Here is a 23,767-nt window from a genome sequence, read left to right as displayed (position 1 = left end):
TATTTCTCAAACATAATTCAGTCTTTGTATTTGCCATTTCCCCTTTGGCCACATGGATTGCCTCTTTACTTAAACTTCGTCCCTTGCAGAGAAACCTTCTACCCCATCTAAAACAGGATCTCCATAACTTCCTCTACTTATTTTGAATCATTTAAATTCTAGCTGGAAGCACTCAAAAGCCAGTGTGGGAATTTCCGTGTTCTTACTTTGCAAGGAAGCTCATGAAAGTGCTTATTAATGTAAAGTGTGTTGTTAAATGTCCAGCAACCAGCTTTCTGAAACAAGAAAACACAACTCTAGTAGAATTTGCTGATTCCAGAGGTGTAAATGACTCCTGATTTCAGACTACCAACATTATGCCACTGAATTTGATGTTGGAAAGAGATGGTAATAATTGGTGGAGACACAGTGAGTTAGCTCCATTGTGCAAGACAACAATGACATCAGTGCAGCTTGGCCGTTGGCTCACAGCTTACGGCTTACAGCTTCTGTACAGTCTACAGTATTCTTTGTGGGAGCAAGAGCTAAACTACTGTCTTGTGAAACCCCTGAAATATTGATGTCTTTGCTACTGCAAAATAGTTGAGACTGTCCTGATTTGTACAAATATGTTTAAGGGGTGGAGGTTGGGGCATCAACCTGGTTCTAAGAGTTCTGGTTCTCACACAAATGTCATCATTACATAGTTCGCAGGCCTTGTGATAAAAAGACACAGATTGCTCAGGAGAAGAATTTCTATGTATGGTACTCAAACCAGTGGTAGCTCTCCTGAAAATCTTCAAATAAGAGAATAATGCATAACATAACAAAAAGAATGGTTGTTATTACTTTAATAATTTAAAAATTATTACTACTTTGTTCCAAAAATTGTTCTAAGCACTTTATCTTTGGGCATATTTCATTTTATTTACCAATAAATTCTAGAGGAATATACTGTCATCTCCAATTTAGAGTCATTCAACTATATTGAGTTGAGGGTGATTAAGAATTTCCCCCCATGCAGCTAGTAAGGGGTTATGGAAACTTCTTTTTAAAAATGACCTCATTTCTCCATAGAAAATAGGAAACAAAACATATACAACTTCCTTCTTTGATCAAGGAAAGATCCCATAAAATCAGAACCATGAATATCCCTTTAAGCAAGTATTAATTAATGAAAATATAAAACCAATCACTTAGACCTAAAACACATTGTTGTTCAGACTATATTTTATAAAGCACTTTTCACTGCTAATAAGAGAAGTTAATGATACGAACATTTATGACTCAGGTTGTTAAACAATGAACCTACCTTCTAACCTATAGAATCACCTATAAGTTGCCATTTTTCTAATATCATCTGTAGAGGCAACACGTGCAATATAAAAATTAGTGAAACATTTATTTGTATATTGTTTGTCCTAAGCATCCAGTTTTTCCTGTGGGTCCAAGACTAATGGTGTGTGCTAGCAAATTCTCACTCTCTGAACTCCCTTATGGCCAATGAGAGAAGCAGCCAATGTCGGGGAACAAGTCATTAGAGCTTATGGACCTCAATTTCTCCAGGTGAAGCAAACCTGCTAAAAGTATAGGAATTGAGGAGGTTCTTTGACTTCATCAATAGTATACAAAAACCAACCTGCCTTTCGACCTGTCTTAAAACTTCCATACTTGGTGTTGACTCTTTAGTGATATGGAAGCATATACTTATTCCATGATGATAAAATTAAGAACAATGAAATAAAATCTTTCTTCACTAAACTCTAATTACAAACCATATGAAATTACTTTGGCATGTAGTATATAGAGCTCATCCCAAAACTTAGCAGTTTTTGCTGCACAACTGATGATGTCATAACAGAATTGATTCCAGGATATGGAAAAGAAAGGCCAAGGTCAGAAGACATCTTCCTGTCAGGACTTCAATACCAATGGCAGCAGAGAAGCTCCAAAGTCTCCAATTCCAAATGTATCATTTGGCAGAAATTTCTTTGTAATTTGTATAAACTGTTTTTACACATGGTTTAATGTTTTAGCATCTGCTTTATAGTTACTGAAGGTCAAACACCAGGGCAAACACTTGAAAATGAGCCCTAATTATGATTTAATTCAATGAAGAATCCAAGGGAAGAAAAAAATAGCAATTTGGTCTTCTCTGGCTGTTTCCTTTGAATTAAACTATTATTTGACAAAACAAAGATGAACAAAAAGGAGGTTTAAAACAAAAAGTAGATAAGATGGTCTTTTATTACTTTAGATACAATATGTCAGAAAATTAAACGGTTAAAAATCATTCTCTTTGGCAGCACATTTAACTAAAATTGGAAAGATACAGGGAAGATTAGCATGGCCCCGATGCAAGGATGACATGCAAATTTGTGAAGCATTCCATATTTTTTGAATGCACATGGACCTTTCTCCAGCATAGATCACATACCTGTCACAAATCAGGTCTCAACGGGACAAAAAGATTGAGATTATACCATGCATATTTCCAGACCAAATGCTTTAAAACTTGAAATCAACCACAAGAAATAACTTGGAAGGACCACGAATACATGAAGGTTATTAAAGAGCATCCTACTAAAGAATGAATGGGTCATCCAGAAGATGAAAGAAGAATTAAAAAAATACATGGAAACAAATGAAAATGAAAACACAACAGTTCAAAACCTTTGGGATGCAGCAAAGGTGGTCCAGAGAGGGAAGTATATAGTAATACAGGCCTTCCTCAAGAAATGAGAAAAGTCTCAAATACACAACCTAACCTTACACCTAAAGGAACTGGAGAAAGAACAGCAAATAGAGCCTAAATCCAGCAGGAGAAGAGAAATAATAAAGATTAGAGCAGAAATCAATGATATAGAAATTTAAAAAAAAATAGTGAAACGGGATGCCTGGGTGGCGCAGTCGTTAAGCGTCTGCCTTTGGCTCAGGGCGTGATCCCAGCGTTCTGGGATTGATCCCCACATCGGGCTCCTCTGCTGGGAGCCTGCTTCTTCCTCTCCCACTCCCCCTGCTTGTGTTCCCTCTCTCGCTGGCTGTCTCTCTCTGTGTCAAATAAATAAAATCTTAAAAAAAAATAGTAAAACAGATCAACAAAACTAGGAGCTGGTTCTTTGAAAGAATTAATAAGACTGATAAACCCCTAACCAGACTTATCAAAAAGAAAAGAGAAAGAACCCAAATAAATAAAATCATAAATGAAAGAGGAGAGATCACAACCAATACCAAAAAATTACAAACAATTTTAAGAGAATACTATGAGCAATTTTATGCCAACAAATTAGACAATCTGGAAGAAATGGATGCATTCCTAGAAACATATAAATTACCAAAACTGAAACGGGAAAAAAATAGAAAACCTGAAGAGACTCATAACCAGCAAAAAAATTGAATAAGTAATCAAAAATCTTCCAACAAACAAGAATCTAGGGCTGAATGACCTCCCAGTGGAATTCTACCAAACATTTAAAGAAGAATTAATACCTATTCTGTTGAAACTGTTTCAAAAAATAGAAATGGAAGGACAACTTCCAAACTGACTCTAGGAAGCCAGCATTACCTTGATCCCCAAACCAAAGACCACACTAAAAAGGAGAATTACAGACCCCGTAATATCCCTGATGAACATGGATGCAAAAATTCTCACCAACATACTAGCTAATAGGATCCAACAGTGCATTAAAAGGAATATTCACCACAACCAAGTGGGATTTATTTCTGGGCTGCAAGTGTGGTTCAACATTCACAAATCAATCAATGAGATACACCACATTAATAAAAGAAAGGACAAGAAACATATGATCCTCTCAATAGATGCAGAAAAAGCATTTGATAAAATGCAGTGTTCTTTCTTGCTAAAAACTCTCTGCCATGTAGGGATAGAGGGAATATACCTCAATATCATAAAAGCCATATATGAAAAACCCACTGTGAATATCATCCTCAACAGGGGAAAACCGAGAGCTTTTCTCCTAAGGTCAGGAACATGACAGAGATGTCCACTATCACCGCTGTCGTTCAACATAGTACTGGAAGTCCTAGCCTTAGGAATTAGACAAGAAAAAAAAATAAAAGACATCTAAATAGGCAAAGAAGGAGTCAAACTTTCACTCTTTGCAGACAACATGATACCCTATGTAGAAAACCTAAAAGATTCCACCCCACAATTGCTAGCACTCATACAGCAATTCAGCAAAGTCACAGGATAAAAAATTAATGCACCAAAGTCAGTTGCATTTCTATAAACTAACAATGAGGCAGAAGAAAGAAAAATCAAGGAATTGATGCCATTTACAATTGCACTAAAAACCATAAGATACCTAGGAATAAACCTAACCAATGAGGTAAAGGATCTGTACTCTTGGGGCGCCTGGGAGGCTCAGTCATTAAGCGTCTGCCTTCAGCTCAGGGCATGATCCCAGGGTCCTGGGAACGAGCCCTGCTTAGGGCTCCCTGCTCTGCTGGAAGCCTGCTTCCTCTCCCACTCCCCCTGCTTGTGTTCCCTCTCTCGCTGTCTGTCTCTCTCTCTCTCTGTCAAATAAATAAATAAAATCTTAAAAAAAACAGGATCTGTACTTTGAAAACTATAGAACACTTATGAAAGAAATTGAGGAAGACACAAAGAAATAGAAAAATGTTCCATGCTCGTGGATTGGAAGAACAAACATTAAAATGTCTATGCTACCCAAAACAATCTATACATTCCATGCAATCCCTACCAAAATACCATGAACATTTTTCAGAGCTGGAACAAACAATCCTAAAATTTGTATGGAACCAGAAAAGACCCTGAATAGCCAAAGGAAAGTTGAAAAAGAAAACAAAAGCTGGAGGCATCACAATTCCAGACTTCAAGCTGTATTACAAAACTGTAGTCATCAAGACAGTATGGTAGTGGCACAAAAACAGACATATAGATCAATGGAATAGAATACAGAACCTAGAAATGGACCCTCAACTCTGTGGTCAACTAATCTTCGACAGAGCAGGAACAAGCATCCAATGGAAAAAAGTCTCTTCAACAAATGGTGTTGGGAAAACTGGATGGCCACATGCAGAAGAATGAAATTGGACCATTTTCTTATACCATACAGAGAAATAAACTCAAAATGGATGAAAGACCTAAATGTGAGACAAGAATCCATCAAAATCCTAGAGGAAAACATAGGCAGCAACCTCTTTGATCTCTGCCGCAACAACTTCTTTCTAGACACATCTCTAAAGGCAAGGGAAACAAAGGCAAAAATGAACTATGGGGACTTCGTCAAGATAAAAAACTGTATGTACAACACACAGCACAGCGGAAGACACAGGAAAAATACATGTTTTTTCCCCTTAATTCAGGTGGGTCACCATTTGTCCATAATAATGACTATATTTGATTTATCAAAACTTCTTAAAGATTTAAGACTTTCTCCTCTCCCTTTAAGATTGCTACAAAAATAAAAGTATGAATACAAAGAACTGAATTTAAATGTGAATATAAATGTCCAGTTTATGGAGAACTGAAAAATGAGTGTTTTTTTTTTTAGCCTTTTCAGCTTCTTTTTTTTTTTTTAAAGATTTTATTTATTTATTCGACAGAGATAGAGACAGCCAGCAAGAGAGGGAACACAAGCAGGAGGAGTGGGAGAGGAAGAAGCAGGCTCATAGCGGAGGAGCCTGATGTGGGGCTCAATCCCATAATGCCGGGATCACGCCCTGAGCTGAAGGCAGACGCTTAACCGCTGTGCCACCCAGGCGCCCCTGTGTTTTTTTTTTTTTCTTTCTGGTAAACACTGCTTTGGAGGGGAAACCAGAATGGGACTTGTCACTTTTCCACCTTGAGTTAGAAGAAAACTTGCACTAGACGCTACTTTGACCTCTTGCTTTGTAGGCAGAGGACAGAGAGAGAAGGCAGGACCTTCACCCCACTGTGGGTCCCTCCCTGATGACAGAAGCCAGCTGAGTCTGATGAACCAGAACAGAGCAAAGAGGAGAGAGGAAAAAGTGTTCATGCCATCAAAGCACAGTAACTCCGTGCATTAATAAGTGTCTGCATCTGACCAGCCTGAACCATCCCTCTGACTTTGAGGAAATGGATGGGAACTGGAAATGTTCATGGCAGGTCTCTATCCCCCATCCCAGCAGGACAAGAGTCAAACGTATCTCAGTACCTGTGTTTCATAAGCAGGCATATGGGTTAATTGTGTATTTCCCTCTTAACTCATAATACTATAGAATAATATATATCCAACACATAAGGGAGAAACTTATGTAAGATAGAAGTAATAATTTTCAAAGTGCTTAGGCAAGAGCACATATTAAAATAATTATTTTAAATGCAAATAACAAATAATTAGATTTGATGTTCACAAGGGAAAGATTATACTCAAATAAGATACAACACTGTTCAATTTTATCCATGAAAAAATAACTATAAAGAAAATATGATAACTTACTAGGAGAAAGCATTGAGTTAAAGACACTATAATGTAGGCAAATTAATATAATTTTTAAAACATCAGCTCAAGTGAGTATGGATTGTATAGACTATGCCAGGAAACTTTTCATAAATAAGCAAGAGAGTTCTCTCCTCTCCTCTCCTCTCCTCTCCTCTCCTCTCCTCTCCTCTCCTCTCCTCTGTTCTCCTCTGTTCTCCTCTCCTCCTCCTCTCCTGTCTTCCTCTCCTCTCCTCCTTCTGTCCTCCTCTCCTCCTCCCCTCCCCTCCTTCTTTTCTATTTCTTTCTTTATCTTTTACTTTCACTTTTTAATAACTGTGAAGAGGTATATAGCATAGTAATTTGCATTTTCTAATAACTAACAATGTTGAACATGCTCCTATATGCCATCCATATATCTTCTTTGGTAAAGTGTCTGTTCAAAATCTTTTCCCATTTTTTTAGTCGTTTGTTTTCTAATTTTTGAGTATGAAATATTCTTTATATATTCTGGATATGTGATTTCTATCAGATATATGATTTGAAAAAATATTTTCCCAGACTGTGAATGGTCTTTTCATTCACTGAAGTAAAGTATATCAATTTTTTTAAGTGGGTGATGTTCTGAGACCATTTCTGAAAACATCTTTGCTCAACCTTTGGTTGTTTCCAGAAAATGCATAGTTTTAGGCTTCATATTTGGCTCCATGTACCATTTTTTTGTTAATTTCAGTATACTGGGTGAAATATGGCTGAAAGTTTATTTTTTTTTACATAGAGACATACAATTGTTTGGCACCTTTGTTGAAGAGATGATCCTTTTTTCACTGAATTGCATTTTCACTTTGTTGAAGTTGAGTTGCCCATATGTGCATCTACTTCTGTTCCATTAATCTGTTTGCCCATATTTATACAAACATCACGTCGTCTTGATTACTGTGGCCTTAAAGTAAGTCTGGAAATCAGGTATTGAAAGTCCTCCAACATTTCTTTCTTTTTATCTGTTGGTTTGACTCTTCTCTGTCTTTGCATTTCTATATAGAATTTAAAATCACTTTTTAAATTCTACCAATATGCATGTTGGAATTTTCATTGGTATTGCACTGAATTTTAGATGAATTTGGAAAGAACTGATGTTTTAACAATATTGACTTCTCCAGTGCCTGGACAAAGTAGTTCTATTTCCTAATAATTTCTCTAGCTCATGTTTACTGTCTTCATTTTATAAGTCTCATACATCTTTTTCAGATATATCTCAATGTATTTCATATTTTTGATATTTTATATGATATTGCTTTTTTAATTTCAATTTTGATGGCATTCTGAAAACACAGTACAAAGATTTGTTTTTGGCTTTTTTTAAAAAGAATTTTTTAAGACTAGTTTTAGGTTTACAACCAAGTTGTGAGGGAATTACAGAGATTTTCCCATATGACCCCGGCCTTAATACATCATAGCCTTCCCCATTATTTTTTTTTTTTTAAAGATTTTATTTATTTATTCAACAGAGATAGAGACAACCAGTGAGAGAGGGAACACAAGCAGGGGGAGTGGGAGAGGAAGAAGCAGGCTCTTAGCAGAGGAGCCTGATGTGGGGCTCGATACCATAATGCCGGGATCACGCCCTGAGCCGAAGGCAGACGCTTAACCGCTGTGCCACCCAGGCGCCCCAGCCTTCCCCATTATTAACATCACTCAACAGAGTGGCACATTAATTACCAAGGATGAACCTGCAGTGTCACATCATGATCACTCAAAGTCCATAGTTGATTTAGCGTTCACTCTTGATGTAGTGCATTCTGTGGTTTAGGACAAATGTATAACCATCATTATAGTATTACATAGAGTATTTAAACTCACCTAAACATCCTCTGTGCTCTGCCTATTCATCCACCCTGCCCCCGACTCCTGGCAAACACTGACCTTTTCATTGTTTCCACAGTTTGGACTTTTCCAGAATGTCACATAGTTGGAATCACCGTGTACGGCCTTTTCAGACTGGCCTCTTTAGCTTAGCAATATGCATTTAAGGTTTCTCCCTGTCTTTTCATGGCTTGATGGCCCTTTTCTTTTTAGCACTGAATAATATTCCATTGTCTGGATGGACCACAGTTTATTTATCCACCACCTACTGAAGGACATCTTGGTTGTGAAAGGTTTTACCAATTATGAATAAAGCCTCCATAAACATCTGTGTGCAGGTTTTTGTATGGACACAAGTTTTCAGGCCCTGGGAATCTAAGGCAAGGAGTGTGATTGCTTGTATTTTATGGTAAGAGCATGTTTAGCTCTGTAAGAAACAGTCTTTGGGAGTGACTGTACCCTTTTGCAGTCCCCAGTGATGTGGGAGAGTCCCTGAGCTCCACATCCCCACCAGCATTTGCTGTCAGCATTCCAGATTTTGGCCATTCTCATAAGCATGTAGTGGTATCTGATGTGGGGCATGTTTTCATATGCTTATTTGCCATCAGTATATCTTCTTTGGTGAGGTGTCCATTAAAGTCTTTGGCCCATTTTATCAGGTTAATGGGGAAAGTAAAAATGTAGAGCAACCATTGCCTAAGGAACACATTTACAACAAAATGATGCAGAATGTAATATGTTTCTGTACAAATTTTAAAAATAATATATAGTACTGGTCTATTGATCAAAACTGGTTTCTACTCCCTTTCCATGTTTTGGAAGAGGTGTTTTTGTTTTCTTTTTTTCTTTTTTGGTGATTATTGAAAGAGAATTGCTCAGTCTTACTATAGCAGTTAAGTTAGTGTTACCTTGTTACTAGAGAGATAAGGTCATGCCTATTCCAAAAATATTGATTATTTGCATTAAATACATTTCCTTGTAAATATCTCCATAGGAGATTTATTTTACAGAATAAATTTGAGCAAGCTGGTGTAGATATGGATTATGTAAATACAAGCCAGCTAAGGGTAGAAAAGAAGGTTGAGGCAGTTCCAGGGGAATTATTTGGAAAGCGGTAGGTTAGGTTGCTCCGAAAGAGGATCATAAGCATGCTGTTAATGGACATGACTTCTCTTGCAGAACGGGACAATTATATTCTTGCAAGAATGCAGCGGGTAAGCGTCCAGAACTTGAGACATGATTTGTGGAGCTGCTACATTATCTTTCCGGGACTCTCTGGCACTTGGCTCAGAACTGTAAAACCCCCAAATCATTTCATGTCATGGAACTTGGATTCATTATTTCTCACTAACACTATCAGGGTGGCCTCTATGTTCTTTGACTCTCTTTCCCTGGAGATTCTTACTGTTGGCATCCTTTAGGAAATAAACTGGCATGATAAAATCACAGGGTCCTAGCTCTGGTTTTGAAACTAAGGAAAACACAGTGGCTTCTGAAGGCAGCCAGCCATAGCTCCCATATAAGGGATGTGGTTGTCTTGGCATTGCATAATTTATTTAGGTTCCAATTAAAATTGTTGGGTGTAAGCTAAGGTCCCCAGGGCTTATGTGCTCATTAAATCGGTTTAATGTGCTTTTTAAACTACATAAATCCCTTGCTAGATCTAAGAATGTGATTTCCTTTCTTAGGTTGAACACACACAAATATCTGTTTCCATAATATAAAGTTTTATATTGCATGTTAACTCTTTTTAATGCTAAAATCAGGGAACAAAGCCGATATTCTCCTTACAATTCACTTCTCTATACTGAATTTTTGTCCTCAGCATTTATGATAAACTCAGCAAGCATAACTTATTTGCAACCTATGCAAATAGTCATTGTTAAAATGTTTCATTTTATATACCAAACATAGGTGTAGAAAGAGCCTCTGTGTGCAGCCATTATGAATGTGTACATGTTTATGTGGATAGACTATGTCCTATGGGGGGAAAACATACTGTGGTCCGTAGAATTCAGTCCCTATGAGGGTCTTGCAAAGCTCTCCCTTATGTAGCACAGGCTCATTGCTTAAAGCTCCCCACTTGTTCTTCTCCAAATACAGCACTCCTCAATCTTTCAGTAACATCAGGACCCCCTAGGCCACAATTCTAGAGTTTCTGATTTAGTAGGTTTGAAGTAGAAGCCCCAACTTTTCCTGCCCGGTGGGTTCCCTGATGATGGGGACCCTGCTTGTTCAGGGAACCCACTTTGAGAACACCCTCTCCAACGCAGGGAGTGATTTCCAGCTCAGGCCTTTCCCACATCACATTTCCTGCACCTGGAAGTTCTGCTGAGGTATGAATCCTTGGTACCGCTCAAGTTCACACTCTGTTGTCCCATCCTTGGTGAATGTTTTCCTGACAAAATGGCAGGTCTAAAGTAGCAGTCCTAGACTATCCTGATTTATTTTCTATAGAAATTTTCTCTCTCTGTCTATGCATCTTTCCCTCTTTTGAACACACATTCATATACATACATTATAAAAACATATGTGTTCACATACTCAATAATATATAGTATACTTATAAATGATTAAATCAACATAAAGCTAGTTTCGTTTCTTCACTTATTTGCACACAATCTGCCTTCCTCGCTGGCATGTAATATTCTCATACAGAGGATTTTACTTGCTTGTTTGCTGCCATATTCTCAGCAAGTAGAACAATGCCTGTCACATAATAAATTTACAACAAATTTTTATTCAATGAATGCATATATTGTAAATCTGCCCATACTCCCTTTCAAAAAAACCAAAAAAACCAAAAGCAAAGCTGAAACAGTTATGGAAACTGAAATTTGAGGACCTATAGAAAGCTAGATGAAAAGTCAAGTAAGCTGGCCTTTATGGAGCAGAGGAACAGTGCAGGGAGAGGACATGAGCCATGCAATAATAGTTCCGGGGTCTCAGCTCTGACAACATCACTTGCCAATGGTGAGCATATGAACAAGTCTCGGTTTCTTCAGTGGGAATTATGATTACTACATGGTTATGATGATTCAGTGAGAGAAAGTCTTTAATACCCACGTGGTTGTGTGAACCCTAAAGAAGTCCCATGGAAATGATGCTATCGCTTCTCTCTTGGCATAGGGACAAGAAGTACCGTCACGATGGCATTAACACAGAGCTTGAGTCCCTCAGATACCCACTATCATACGTAGGAGGGCAATTCCCCTGGAGAAGTTGATGTACATTCAAAACACAACTGTGTCAATTACCTTATTGATTACATATATCCATCCCCCCTCCCCCCACCTTGGGCCATGTGCAGACCACTCCTCTTTGTCCCTTGACTCTAGGCTTGGCCATGAACTTAAGCCAATGCATTGTCAGCAGACCTGATGTGTTCAAAAGCTTGCAAAGGCCTTAGGTCATGGTGCTGTCTCTCTTGTACTTTGTCAGGGGTATTACATGTTCAGGGCAGCTGGCAGTCCCAGAAGAGGATGACGGACATGTGGAATAGAGTCGCCCAGATGAGCCTGTATACTAAATACAGATTTATTGTATCTTAAAAAAATTTTATGGATCATGGATTCAACTGATATAACATCATATAGGAAAGTACATTTAGAGCATATTCTAGATGATAAACTGTCTGAACTATACCTATTGCTCTTTTGTGAAAACGTATTTTCTCACCAAAGAAAGTGTGTTCTACATAAAAGCTCTTTCACTGGGTTGCTATGAACTTTGAATGAGATGATGCAGGCATGAGGAGTGCTCTCAGTCATGATCATATGCACGTACCAGGCCCTGTGCTAAGCCCCACAGCCCTCTTCGTCATCGTAACGGCATTATGAAACAGGAGTTATTATCATTCTCACATGTCTCGCGTAAAGTGAGATTTATAGAAGTTTAGGAACTTGTTCATGGTCAAGCAGCTAGGAATTGTTTGCTGGCCTCTCTTAGTCTGGAGCCCACAACACTGACTGCATATCTGGGCTCCAGCCCAAATGCATTGCTTTCTTCTTTCTACCTCCTTACTTTCTAAGTCCACTTCAAACAAAACAGCCTAATATTTAGCATTCAGTAAACTGTCTTAATAGTTCTGCTTTTAAGAGATGTAAATATAAGACACACACACATATGTTCTTTTAATTATTTTTAAAATAAATTTCTAAAAATTGTTTTTGTTGTTTGCATATGCAGGAAGTGGGGGTTTCCTCATACAGCTGAGAAGTTTCTGACAACTTTAAGGTCATCATTCAAGCAGAAATTAAGAGTTCCAGAATTATTACATTTTATAATGCTGATGGAACGTTACCTGCAGCCTCAGATGTTTATATAATCATCCTCTGAACAGTGTTAACATGTAACTTTCTTCAGTATCACAGACAGCTTTCTTTATACATTCTTAGAATAAGCCAAAATACTTCAAAGAAGTATTGCCTCTGAAAAGATGGTGGTTCAAGACCAGTCTTTTATATATGCTCTCAAAGAAGATGTCTAAAGTATTTGGAAAAAAAAAATTTGAAGAAAGAAATCTGTTAAGTGCATGTTTTCAGATTAACACATGGTGATTCCACACCCTCCTTTCCTTGTAATCAAAATAGGCTCTGCCCTTTCTTGATCCTCCTTTTCTATTATTGGAATTGTCATGTTCTCGACAACTTAATGGATCAAGCCTCTCCATTTAAAATCACAAGGTAATTCTAATTTTTTCTTAGACATTTGGACTAGTTTCTTCCTGTCTTGATCAGATTATGTTCAAAATACTCACCCATACCAGTAATTACATGGTTGGTAAGTATGTTTATACTTTAATATTTGGTTTATACTGGCCTGCTGTCATTCCATGTAAGTTGATGGCAGTGTGAATACTCATTTTAGAAAACAGTCTATCTGGAAATGCAGGCATGATTTGTGTTTTCTTAGTCAATTGAATGTCAGACTTGGGAAATATTGAGCGTAATTTCATAAATGCTTATCTTTGTGGGGCAATTACTTTGAAAATTTGACATTCGTCATGAAGTGATAGTGCCAGAAAAAACTCTTATACTCTAACCAGAAAATAGCCTCATTAATTATCATGAATCATGGGGAAAATCAATAGGTACGTAATCACACGCCATGGTTCATGTGAGAGCCACAATTCCAAGGGAAGGAATTTAAAGGTTCAACCATATACTGACAGAGCTGGTGGAAGCCAGTTTGGATGGAAACAGAACAGTACTCAAAGGCAGAAAACTTCTCTAACATGAAGGACACTGTTTTGTGGAGCTGGGTCAGGGTAGGCTCGCAGATTGGAAGCAAGGAGTGTTTCCCAGTAACATGTCACACTGCGCTAGCATCGCCTGCCCTCCAACCCAGCTATTTGGGGTAATTTTCTGTGCGAGAAAAGAGAGAGAAGTCTGATAAAACTGAAAGCCTGAAAGCAACGTAGTAGGTCCTCTCTCTGTTAAAGGAACCTAAACCTCCCCCATCAAGGCTAGATGCTCCAAATAGGAGCCTTGTGTAGGTCCTGGGCTTGTGTCGGGCCATCCAGCAGTACCAAGGACCTGGTCCCTTTCCATCCAGATGCTTTTCTGTGCTTGTTTGCTGAAGGTCTGCATGCTTTTCTCCCCAGGCTCCCCAGTTGTCTACAGAGATTTACATCAGAACTGAACCCAGAGGCAGAATGCCAGGAGCAAGAGTGCAGAGGTTTAGAGGCAGGAGCTCTTCTGCTTCTCACAGAGAGTATTCTTTTCTAGAAGCTTTTTACCAGACTTTCTTTTAAATCTCATTAAACAGAATTGTATCAGATGTCCAGTTCTAACTGCCCAGGTAATTCGGAAGGAAGCTATGTGCTTTTCCAGGCTTTATAGTGGAGGTAGGCAAAAAAAGAATAGTTTTGAGATTTTTGTTTTAATTGGCCACAAACACTACCTACCAGAAACTTAGCTCTGGGACTTCACTGTAGCTGAGGAGCAGAAGAGATGGCTAGAAGGGCAGTTCCCTAGACAAGAGGTACAGAGAGGTAAGGTGTAGAAACCAGGAACAGTAATTAAGAAACTCCGGGCAGTGGTGAGATGACAGGAAGTTCAAAGCCAGGCCAACTGTCTGGCAGAGCATCTGGACAGGGCAAGCTGCCTCGATGACATGTGAGTTCTGTCGATCATTCTTGTGTAATGACGTAAAGACATAAGGTAAAGGATTGCAGACTTGCCTTTTGGTGGACGGCTAATTAGTCTGTAGGAGAGTTCTAGTGCTGTCCACACCCTGCATAGTCCTGTCCCAACTGGGTGTGGGAAGGACCCCTTAACATGATGGCCATCATTCTTGTGATTAGGTTACATGGCAAAGGTAAAGGATTCTGCAGATGCAAGTAAGGACCAAACGCAGTAATTTTGCACTGATCAAAAGGAGATTATCTTGGGCTGGTCTGACTACTCAGAAGGCTCTCCTCCTGGGCACAGGGGTGAAGCAAGCCCGTGTTCTGAACTGTGTGTGGGATGGCAACCCCCAGGAGCTGAAGTCTCAGCCCTACAGCTGCAAGGAGCTGTTTTCTGCCAACATCCTCCATGAAGGTGGCAGAGGGGATTGCAACCCTGGCCAGCACCTGAATTTCAGCTCTGAGGGACTTCGAGCAAAGGGCCCAGATAATCTGTGCCTGGGCTCCTCACTCATAAAAACTGAGCCAATACATGAGTGTCAGTTTGAGCTGTTTAATATGTGCTTAAAGTTATTTGGGTTAATATTCTCTCTCTGTCAGACGTTCAGAGAAAGGCTGGCCCCATACGCTCTATGTCAGCTGATGCATACGCCTCTCCTCCCATAGAGCCCAACGACAGATGGGCTGTGTCCCTTTTTCCTTTAGTGAATAAAATAAACTTCTCACTGAACACAGCCATTTTAAATTCACAATCATATTAAATAGGTGCTGATATACTTCCTTTTTCACTGGAATTTATTTAACAATATTTTACTGTTGTTTTTTTCTGTATAACCAGTGATGGAAAGAATATATCTAAACAGAATATAACACATGTAGATTTAAGTACTTAAGGAATTACTTCATATTTTTATGTGTTTAAAAGTTGGAGGGAGAACAAGCATCTGATATCCTCTTCATTATTTTCCTAGATACTGCCTTTTTTGGTATGAAACAGGAATTTTAGAGAAATTATAGCAAGAAGTTAAAACTCATTTACCTTGTTCAGCACTATTAATTAATCATTTTGCTACCGATCATCACCTACATGATTGATCAGATGTATTGCATAGCAGACAAGATCTTACTCTCTTCTCACACATTTAATTTAGAATCTGATTTATTTAGCACTATCTAATCAAACGAGAAAGGAGAAATTTACTATGAAATAACAGTTAACTGTTAACTTATTTTGAAAGACCTGAGATTTTTGGAACCAATCTTCTGACTCAGTTAATTAGCTAGTTTGGCTCTAACCGAATTCCAATCTGGAAAGGACTAGAGCTGTTACCTGTGTAAAGACCAAGATGGGTGAGTAGCTCCACTGGGTCCAGAGAGTTGGAGAATTCACTAGAACACAAATGGAAGCCTCTTCCTTCTGACTGAGTTATATGTCGTAACATGTAGAGTCGGGTGGTTCTTCCTTGTGTAACAGTTTATACTTTATGACATGAACATGGAGAAGCACAGCTTTCCCTCCCTGAACCTCTCATTCTCATTCTCACACCCAGCCTTCCTCTGAGAGGTCCTCCCTGTTCAGGCTCCTGGGTTAGTTAGATGTGGGGAAACAACACATACCCCTCAGAAGAGAATTTCCAGGTGACACATACATTCTACTTTCTGTCTTCTTTGAACTAAACCAAGGCTTATTTTCAGTTTATTGGCTATGAATATGAATGGATATTCTATCATTGTACCAAGAGGCAGATCAGTTTAGCAGCCGTGATTTGGAAAGAGTAGAACAGTAGGGGTGAAGATAACATTTCTTCCTGCCAGAGTTGTATTTCCATTGAAAACGGCTTGTTTTTACTTAAGTTGTTTCATTTTATTAGGATAGTGTGACCAGCCTGACCCCAGGACCTGACCTTGACTTCCCATCTGCACATACTCATTGACCTCTGTTTCAATGCTAAGGTATTTTATATGAGAAATCAGGAAGCTCCTGTGGTGTAGTTCTATGTGTTTACCACCTGTATGAGATGCTTTGGAGGAGAGAGGAATATGAAATAAATAAATCTGTTCTTTCAGTGACATAAAAATTTAGTTGAAGAAACCAAACAGACACATGTATGTATACATACACAGCTGGAATGTTGAGGGGATCTGGGTCAGATGGACAGGACTGGAAAAGTCTTTCTTGAAACAGAGATTATTTTAAAGGACCAGTGAGAGCATAGGATGGAGAAGACCAACAGGGATTGGAGAAGAAAGTCAAGGGTGATTGGAACTGCGGGAAAGCACAACGAGCCAGTTTCGTGTGCAGATCATGAGCTTTGCTGGCTTGTGTGAGCCATGTGGAGGATTAAGGAAAATTGATGATTATGGAATGTGGCTCTTAAAGAAGGTTGGATAGAATACTGCACCATATGTTTTTAGATGGATGATTAAAATGAAAGGAATTTTCTGAGATAGTAATGGGAACAGCCAACTTTCAATGCATGCTCCATTCACTTTATGTGCTGATTATTTCAGTTAATGCCTACACCAACCATCTAAGGTAGATGCTGTCCTTACCTGCATTTTGTGTAAGAGGGAATGGAGGCACGGGCCGTTGACAGCCTGCTCAGCCTCACACAGTGTTTATGCAGTGAGCATTTAAACTCAAACAGTCTGGGTTCAGGACACACTCTCATAACAAGACACTCCACTTAAGAGAGTATTTCAGAAATCCTTTTCGTTTTGAAAGAAATAGTTCATATTGTAACGGAGACCACGTGAGTTCACTCCTTGGTGCGTTACAGATAGAAACCACACCAGGGGGACTGTCACGCAATGGTAACTTAACTTGCAGCAAATGAGGAGATCATGGGGAATCATTTCCAAAGCGGTGACTCCCGAGCAAGGGTGGACAGGTTCCTTTCATTTAGGGTTAGGATGAATATTTAGATGGGGGAGCCTCTTCATATATGTCCAGGTGGGCATGAGGTCACACATTGCGCTGTAAGGAAACCAGCCTATACACACATTGTCTGTTGTGTAAATGACGCTAGTGTTCCTCCTTGGGTGGACATTTCCATATTGTAATGAGGCAGAGGTCACTGTTGGTCACTCTGGGGGTCACTCCATGGTCCATCTGCACAGGTGTAAGTCAGGGTTGAGCTCACACTGGTCTGGGTGGTCTGGGCAGCCTGAGCCCTCTGTCAGTCACTATTGCCTGAGGGGTAGTGAGGTTCAAAGCCAGGGATGCTGTGCCCTTGGGGTCTTTTACCTGAGTTAAGAGATAAGCCAGAGAGAAGAATTTAAGGAAACTGTGGGACAAATGTGGGTGGTCAGGAAAGGCCGGGTCTTGGGGTCAGGCTGGTGACAGCTTTACATGTATGAAAACGCTGTCCACAATGTTTAGATTTTCTTTACTGATATAACACTTGCTTTTTGAAAATGGTTTCTTTTTCATTAACATTTCTAATTGTTTTTCTCTAGTAATAGTGATGTGGAAAACAAAGGCAGAAGAAAAATTATGAAATTTCCTTACTACCTACAGCCCATGGACAAGTCTTTGAAACAGGCAGAGTGACATTCCTCTAGGGACTCAACTGTCCTGATGTAAATACTTTGCTAAAGGCAAAAGGCAGTCCTAGCCTGACCCCCTCCCCCCCACCAGGATCCTGTAAGTCCACTTTAACATATAAAAATTCCTTTGGAAACTTCCTTTATCTCTAACCCCCACCCCCAAGATACCTGTTGGCAATCATCCCCCAAGCATCTGGCCCACTGATGTACATCTGAAGGGTCTCATGACTAAGGTTTTATCAGATGGTAACAAATGACCTTTTCCCAATAATAGCTAGCCACCTCAAGGTCCTGGAAACCTTGCTTCCAAAATTCCTCAGACACTTACGCTATCCCTAACCCTCTCCCAACTTGAGGATATATAATGGGCCACTCCTCATGACCCCGGTGCAGCTCTTTCTGCCCACAGGTCCTGTCCCTGTGCTTTAATAAACCACCATTTTGCACCAAAGACGTCTCAAGAATTCTTTCTTGGTCCTCGGCTCCAGACTCCACCCCACCCCACCTCGCCTCACCTCACCAATAGTGAAGTAAATCACCAAACTTTGAAAGTGCACAGAAATGTTACATATTTGATTTTATAGTGTAGGGAAGGAAAAATAATTTTCCCTTTATCTTTCTAAGTTCTTGGATGAGCCTCCGCCCCCGTCATAGAAAACAGATTAACAGGAGAAAAACAAACAAGTTTCATAACATGTGTGTGTCCTATACACAGGGGAGAAACCCAGGAAAATGGGAGGGACTCCCGGAAATGGGCCAAGGCACCACCTTGAATACCATCTCCAAATAACAATAGAAGATGTGGTTTATAGGAGATTTTTTGGGCAAAGCACAGTAAACAGAGGTATAGTTTTTACGCAGATTTGTTAGTGTCTTCTCCATTCATATGGGTTTGTAAAGATTTGGTCATCTTCCTCTTCCTGGTACTGGGAGAGACACCCTTACAAATGGAGATTTCCCTTCTAAATGTAAATTTCCCTCACAGAAGGTTAATCTATAGTCTTTACAAAGAGCTACTCCCGTGTCTGCATTTCCTAAAATCATCAGCCTAAAATAATCCTTACGCCAAAGAGGCATATTTCGAGCTGGCAAATTCTGCTCCCCTTCAATAGTTAGGATCAGAAAACACAGAGGCCATTCATCCTAACAATCTGCTGGTTTATAGTCCAGTGTTAATCTCATATCAATTTTGTTTACATCATTTATAAACCTACTTACTCTATCACCCATCATTTAGGCTCTACAAAAACGTGTAACCTGTCAGAAATTAAAATAAAATTAACATGACTAAATTAACGGCTTATATTGATTCTCACATGTCCTCTAAATTGCTAGAAAACATCGTTTGCATTTAGGAAGCTTCTCTGAAATAAATTGTCCCCTTGGTGAAGCCTGAATTGCTTTCCGGTTGATACCTAATTCCCCTAATACCTCATTCTCATTGTTAACACCATTGCGTGCCTGTAGCTAGACTTTTCCCTGACATGGTCAATGTTGCATCAGAAGTGTTTATGAGAGCACTCGAGGGTAAAGTGCCTGCACACCCCAACTGAAAATTGTCTCTATTTCATCTATCAGTTCAGCTTGAGGAAAAAAGTTAATTGTAACTCATAAAATACGTTCTGTGATCAGGTCATCAGCTTTGCCTTGTTGATTTAATGAATATGAAATTAGAGCTGTGTTAGAGAGTTTTATTTACCCGCCTTTTCCAATAAAGGTAGACATTTAAAATAATTGAAATGATTGGGCATATCACACTGAAAGGTGTGGGGATGTTTGTCGTTCCTGAGCAAATCGCGGCGGTGTCAGGGCTGTGTCTTGTGTTCATAAATATTATATTCAACATCATGTATTTTTTGACCACCTGTTCTCTGCCAAGTGTGATGCCAGATGCTCAGGAAATAAAAGGAAATGGTTTATCTCTCAAGGAGTTTATAGTCTGGAAGGGAGGTGGACGAGTAGAAGAGCTGGTAGGATGACCATGCTGCCATTAATGTGAGAGGAAGGCAGCATTCCCATCATGAGGGCGACTCCCACATGGGCTGCGTTTAGAGGAAAATTCCTCTAGCTACACTGATGAATGTCTTTCCGTGCCCTCCACAGGGTGTCTAAATTCCCTAAGTCAAAGATTGTATGAACTTGTGCTCCAAATATTCTCGCCCAACATGCATTACTATCGGTACCCTCCACTAACCACAGTGGTTTTCAGGGAACCAAGAGGACTGATCTAATGCTGCCTGGAATAAAACATGGTGGGTATACATTTGCCTCTAGAGGAAAGCTTCTGTAACAGTTTTATTCATCAGTCCTGGTCTACAATTATTTGTATTGACGTGGGAAACAAAGAAGAAAAATGATTAAATTTCCTTACTACCTACAGCCCATTGACAAGTCCTTGAAACAGGGAGACTGACTTTCCTCTAGGAACTCAAATGCCTGGTTGTTGACACTTTGCTGAGGGCAATAGGCAATCCTAGCCTGACCCCTAGGATCCTGTAAGTCCACTTTAACATATAAAAATTCCTTTGGAAACTTCCTTTATCTCTAAATCCCCACAAGATACATGTTGGCAATCATCCCCTCAAGTATATGACCCACTGATATACATCTGAAGGGACTCATTGAGTAAAGGACAGGTGAGGCTACTAGGTAGGGAGAAAAAGGTAGGGGGTTATGGATCAGGCTCACAGAAATCTCAGAAATGCTGAGGCATAACAAAACCAGAAATATGGGAACAAACAAGAGCACTCTGCCCTGGGTGTCAGAGGTGGGGTCTTTTTATGGCAGTCACATTGTGACCAGATCCCAAAGAAGAAGTAAGCCATTAAAAATGTTATCACCAGTCCTCACTCAAAACAAGACATCACAAGAATGATGAGACCACAAGCTCCCTGGTCAATTCTAAATAAAAGACTGTCAGTGAGGGTCCATGTTGGTGACCCAGTTGGGACCCCTCTCACTCCTGAGAGCTTTTTCTGTATCCTTGCTTAATAAAACCCTATTGCTTTGCTCACTGTCCTTTGTCTGAGACATTCATTCTTCGACTCTGTGAGACAAGAACCTCGCTCTCCTGCTTTAGTATCTCATCCCTTTTAATTATTATTTTATTGTTAATATACAAAAGCATATTAGTACAATGTTATTAGTGTATAATCTGCAAAAAAATAGATTATACAAGTTGATCTGTGCTCATTTTACTTTTTTTAACTAAAAAAATGTGAGATCATATAGGTTTAGAATATAAAAGAATTGTTACTTCTCAAATCACTTCATATTTCATTTGTTAATAATATGAATACTATGTTAATTTCCTAAATGTCCCTCAGTTTTCAGCATTCAGAATAATAACACAATGCTAATACATAATTTGTGTCTAGGCACTGCATGATAAGCTCTACTGTGAAGCATGAGGTATCATAAGGCCATTTTTAGGGATTAAACATTTGAGTCCTGACTTGTTTAATGTTCACCAGCTTGTAAGTGGCTCAATTTTGCGATCAAGCTCTTCAAAAGCAGGCTTCACAGTCTGGGCTTCCGTCGAAAATCTTAAACTGCCCATGATTCATATTAGAGACGTGAAATACAGTCACTCTTAACCTGTTCCCTTTTGTCCTGTGGCTATAAGACTAAGGTATTTTACCAATAAAAGATATTTAAATAGGAAAATTGAAATGGATGATTATTAGATAAGACTGGCTCCATAGCCTCCAGGAAAACATAACTGTGTGGATTCCTGGTAAGTACAGAAAAGAGAAAGCTATAAACTAAAAGGACTTCTCTCTTTAGCAGAATTCATTCCACTTTAATTTTAATTCAAGTCATCAATAGAGTTAAAATAGCACAGATAAATTTAGGACTTGGCAGTGAGACAGGGAAACAGGCTCCATGAAGAACTCTTTTTTTGCTCCTTTTCCTGCTTCTATTCTTGCGAGGACCTGCACCCTCGCCTTACACTTGGCCCATAGTGCAGATAACATATGTCCTCCTTGTAAGGGTCAAGGAGTTAATGACTCCTTTGGATTCTCCTAGCACAACAGATAACATCAAGACCCCTGGCTCCAGGAAATAAGTGGCTTATGGAGGACACGTGGACAGTTGTCCTTGTTCTGACCGGTTCCTGGATGCCTGAAAGGACACGTACATCAGACCACAGTCCTCAATAAAAACCCCAGACATCCAGCAAAGGAGAGACTCACTCTTCTTTCTTTCTGAGTCTCCTAGACACTCTGTCTGAGATTCGATAAACTCTGTCCTCACTTCCTCCTGGCTCGCATTTAATTTCTATCCTGCGTGAAGCCAAGGAGCTCTTGGCTGGTTGTACAGGACCCCCTTTGAGTCCTCAGACATGGCCTGCCTACCTCAGAAGCATCAAAAGACATAGACATTTACAGAATGAATGGATAATAAATAAATGAGAATAAATAAATGAGACCTGACAGAACAAACCCTTCCACTCCCTTTTCTCTCTTGTAACCTTCCCAAGCAGTGCCACAGACATCAGGCTCCCTGTAGCTCTTTACCAGCCACTGGTGTACCCACTCACCTTCCCATAGTTTGTATCTTTGTCTCTTCCCTGACCTGTAATTAAACTCTGATTCTGGTTATGTTGTCTTCAGCCTTCCTGGACCAGACAGTCTCCTAGGCAGTCTTACTTTTAATAGTTCACCTTCAGCAAAGACTTTCTTGATAGTGTAGGGGAGGAAAAATAATTTTTCCCTTACCTTTCTAGGTTCTTGGCCAAGACTCCCCAGTGATAAAGGACAGATTAAGAGGAGAAAAACAAGCAGAAATTTCAAAACATGCATACTTCCTGTATACATGGGAGATACCCAGGAAAACAGAGTGACTTAAATAGCACTTCCAACTAAAGACAAAAGATCCTGGTGGGGAGGCGAGCCAGTGTGGGGGAGGTGACCAGGAAAAGCACAGTACACAAAGGTAAGGTTGATGTACAGATTTAAGTCCTTGGCTTCCCCATTGATGAGAGTTTCTAGAGATCCAGTCATCTTTCTCTTACAGGTACAGAGAGAGAAACACCTTTACAAAGGGCGATGGAGATTTCCCTTATAAATGTCTCTTACAAAAGGGTAACTTCTACTCAGTTTTCTGGGTTTTTTATTTTTTTAATTTATTTTTTATATGAGAGAGAAATACAGAGATGGCAAGAGAGAGCAAGAGCAGGGGAGGAGAAGGAGAAGCAGGCTCCCTGCTGAGCAAGGAACCTGATGTGGGGCTCCATCCCAGGACCCTGAGATCATGACCTGAGTCGAAGGCAGATGCTTAACTGACTGAGCACCCAGGAGCCCCTATGTCTCCTTTAAAAAAAAAAAAAAGCAGTTCAAATAATCCTTATGCCAAAAAGGCATATTTTGGGGTGGTATATTTGCTCCCCTTCAATAGAAATAACGTAAATTCAAAATAGTATATATAGTATGGCAAAGTATGAGGGACAGAAAACAAAGAAATCACAAAGGTGATCATCTTTTTTCATTTTTATGAATTTATTTCCCAAGTTTGATTTCATTCAGAGTGACTTGCATTCATATTTTTCTTTGCACATAGACATCAGCCTATGATTAAGAGTCAAAAATCAAACTGATGTCAGCTTATCTTCTTCAAAATACATTTTTAAAAGGCCCACAAGATTTGGTAGTCAATATCCTTTTCATTAAGTGTGATGTCTATTTGTTTCTAAATGTGTCCTTTAAATGGAAATGAGGGAATAAAAAAGACACTTTTAGCTGATAGGACTGGATGAGAAAGTCAATATCTTTGTTTATAAAGCTCTGACCACAAGGAGAGATACTTTTTGACACCCTGA

At 39.3% G+C, this 23,767-nt stretch overlaps 1 non-coding gene across 1 annotated transcript; it reads left to right on the top strand.

The window, feature by feature from the left end:
• The first annotated feature begins 2,271 nt into the window (after positions 1-2,271).
• On the top strand, positions 2,272-2,377 carry LOC121101357. The gene has a single exon (XR_005833351.1). It is a non-coding gene; the product is annotated as a U6 spliceosomal RNA (small nuclear RNA).
• Positions 2,378-23,767: the final 21,390 nt, after the last annotated feature.

This window comes from Ursus maritimus, unplaced genomic scaffold, assembly GCF_017311325.1.
Source record: "Ursus maritimus isolate PB19 unplaced genomic scaffold, ASM1731132v1 scaffold_7, whole genome shotgun sequence".
Classification (NCBI taxonomy): domain Eukaryota; kingdom Metazoa; phylum Chordata; class Mammalia; order Carnivora; family Ursidae; genus Ursus; species Ursus maritimus.
Note: the sequence above shows the minus strand (reverse complement) of the source record. Positions and strands in the feature narration are given on the sequence as shown.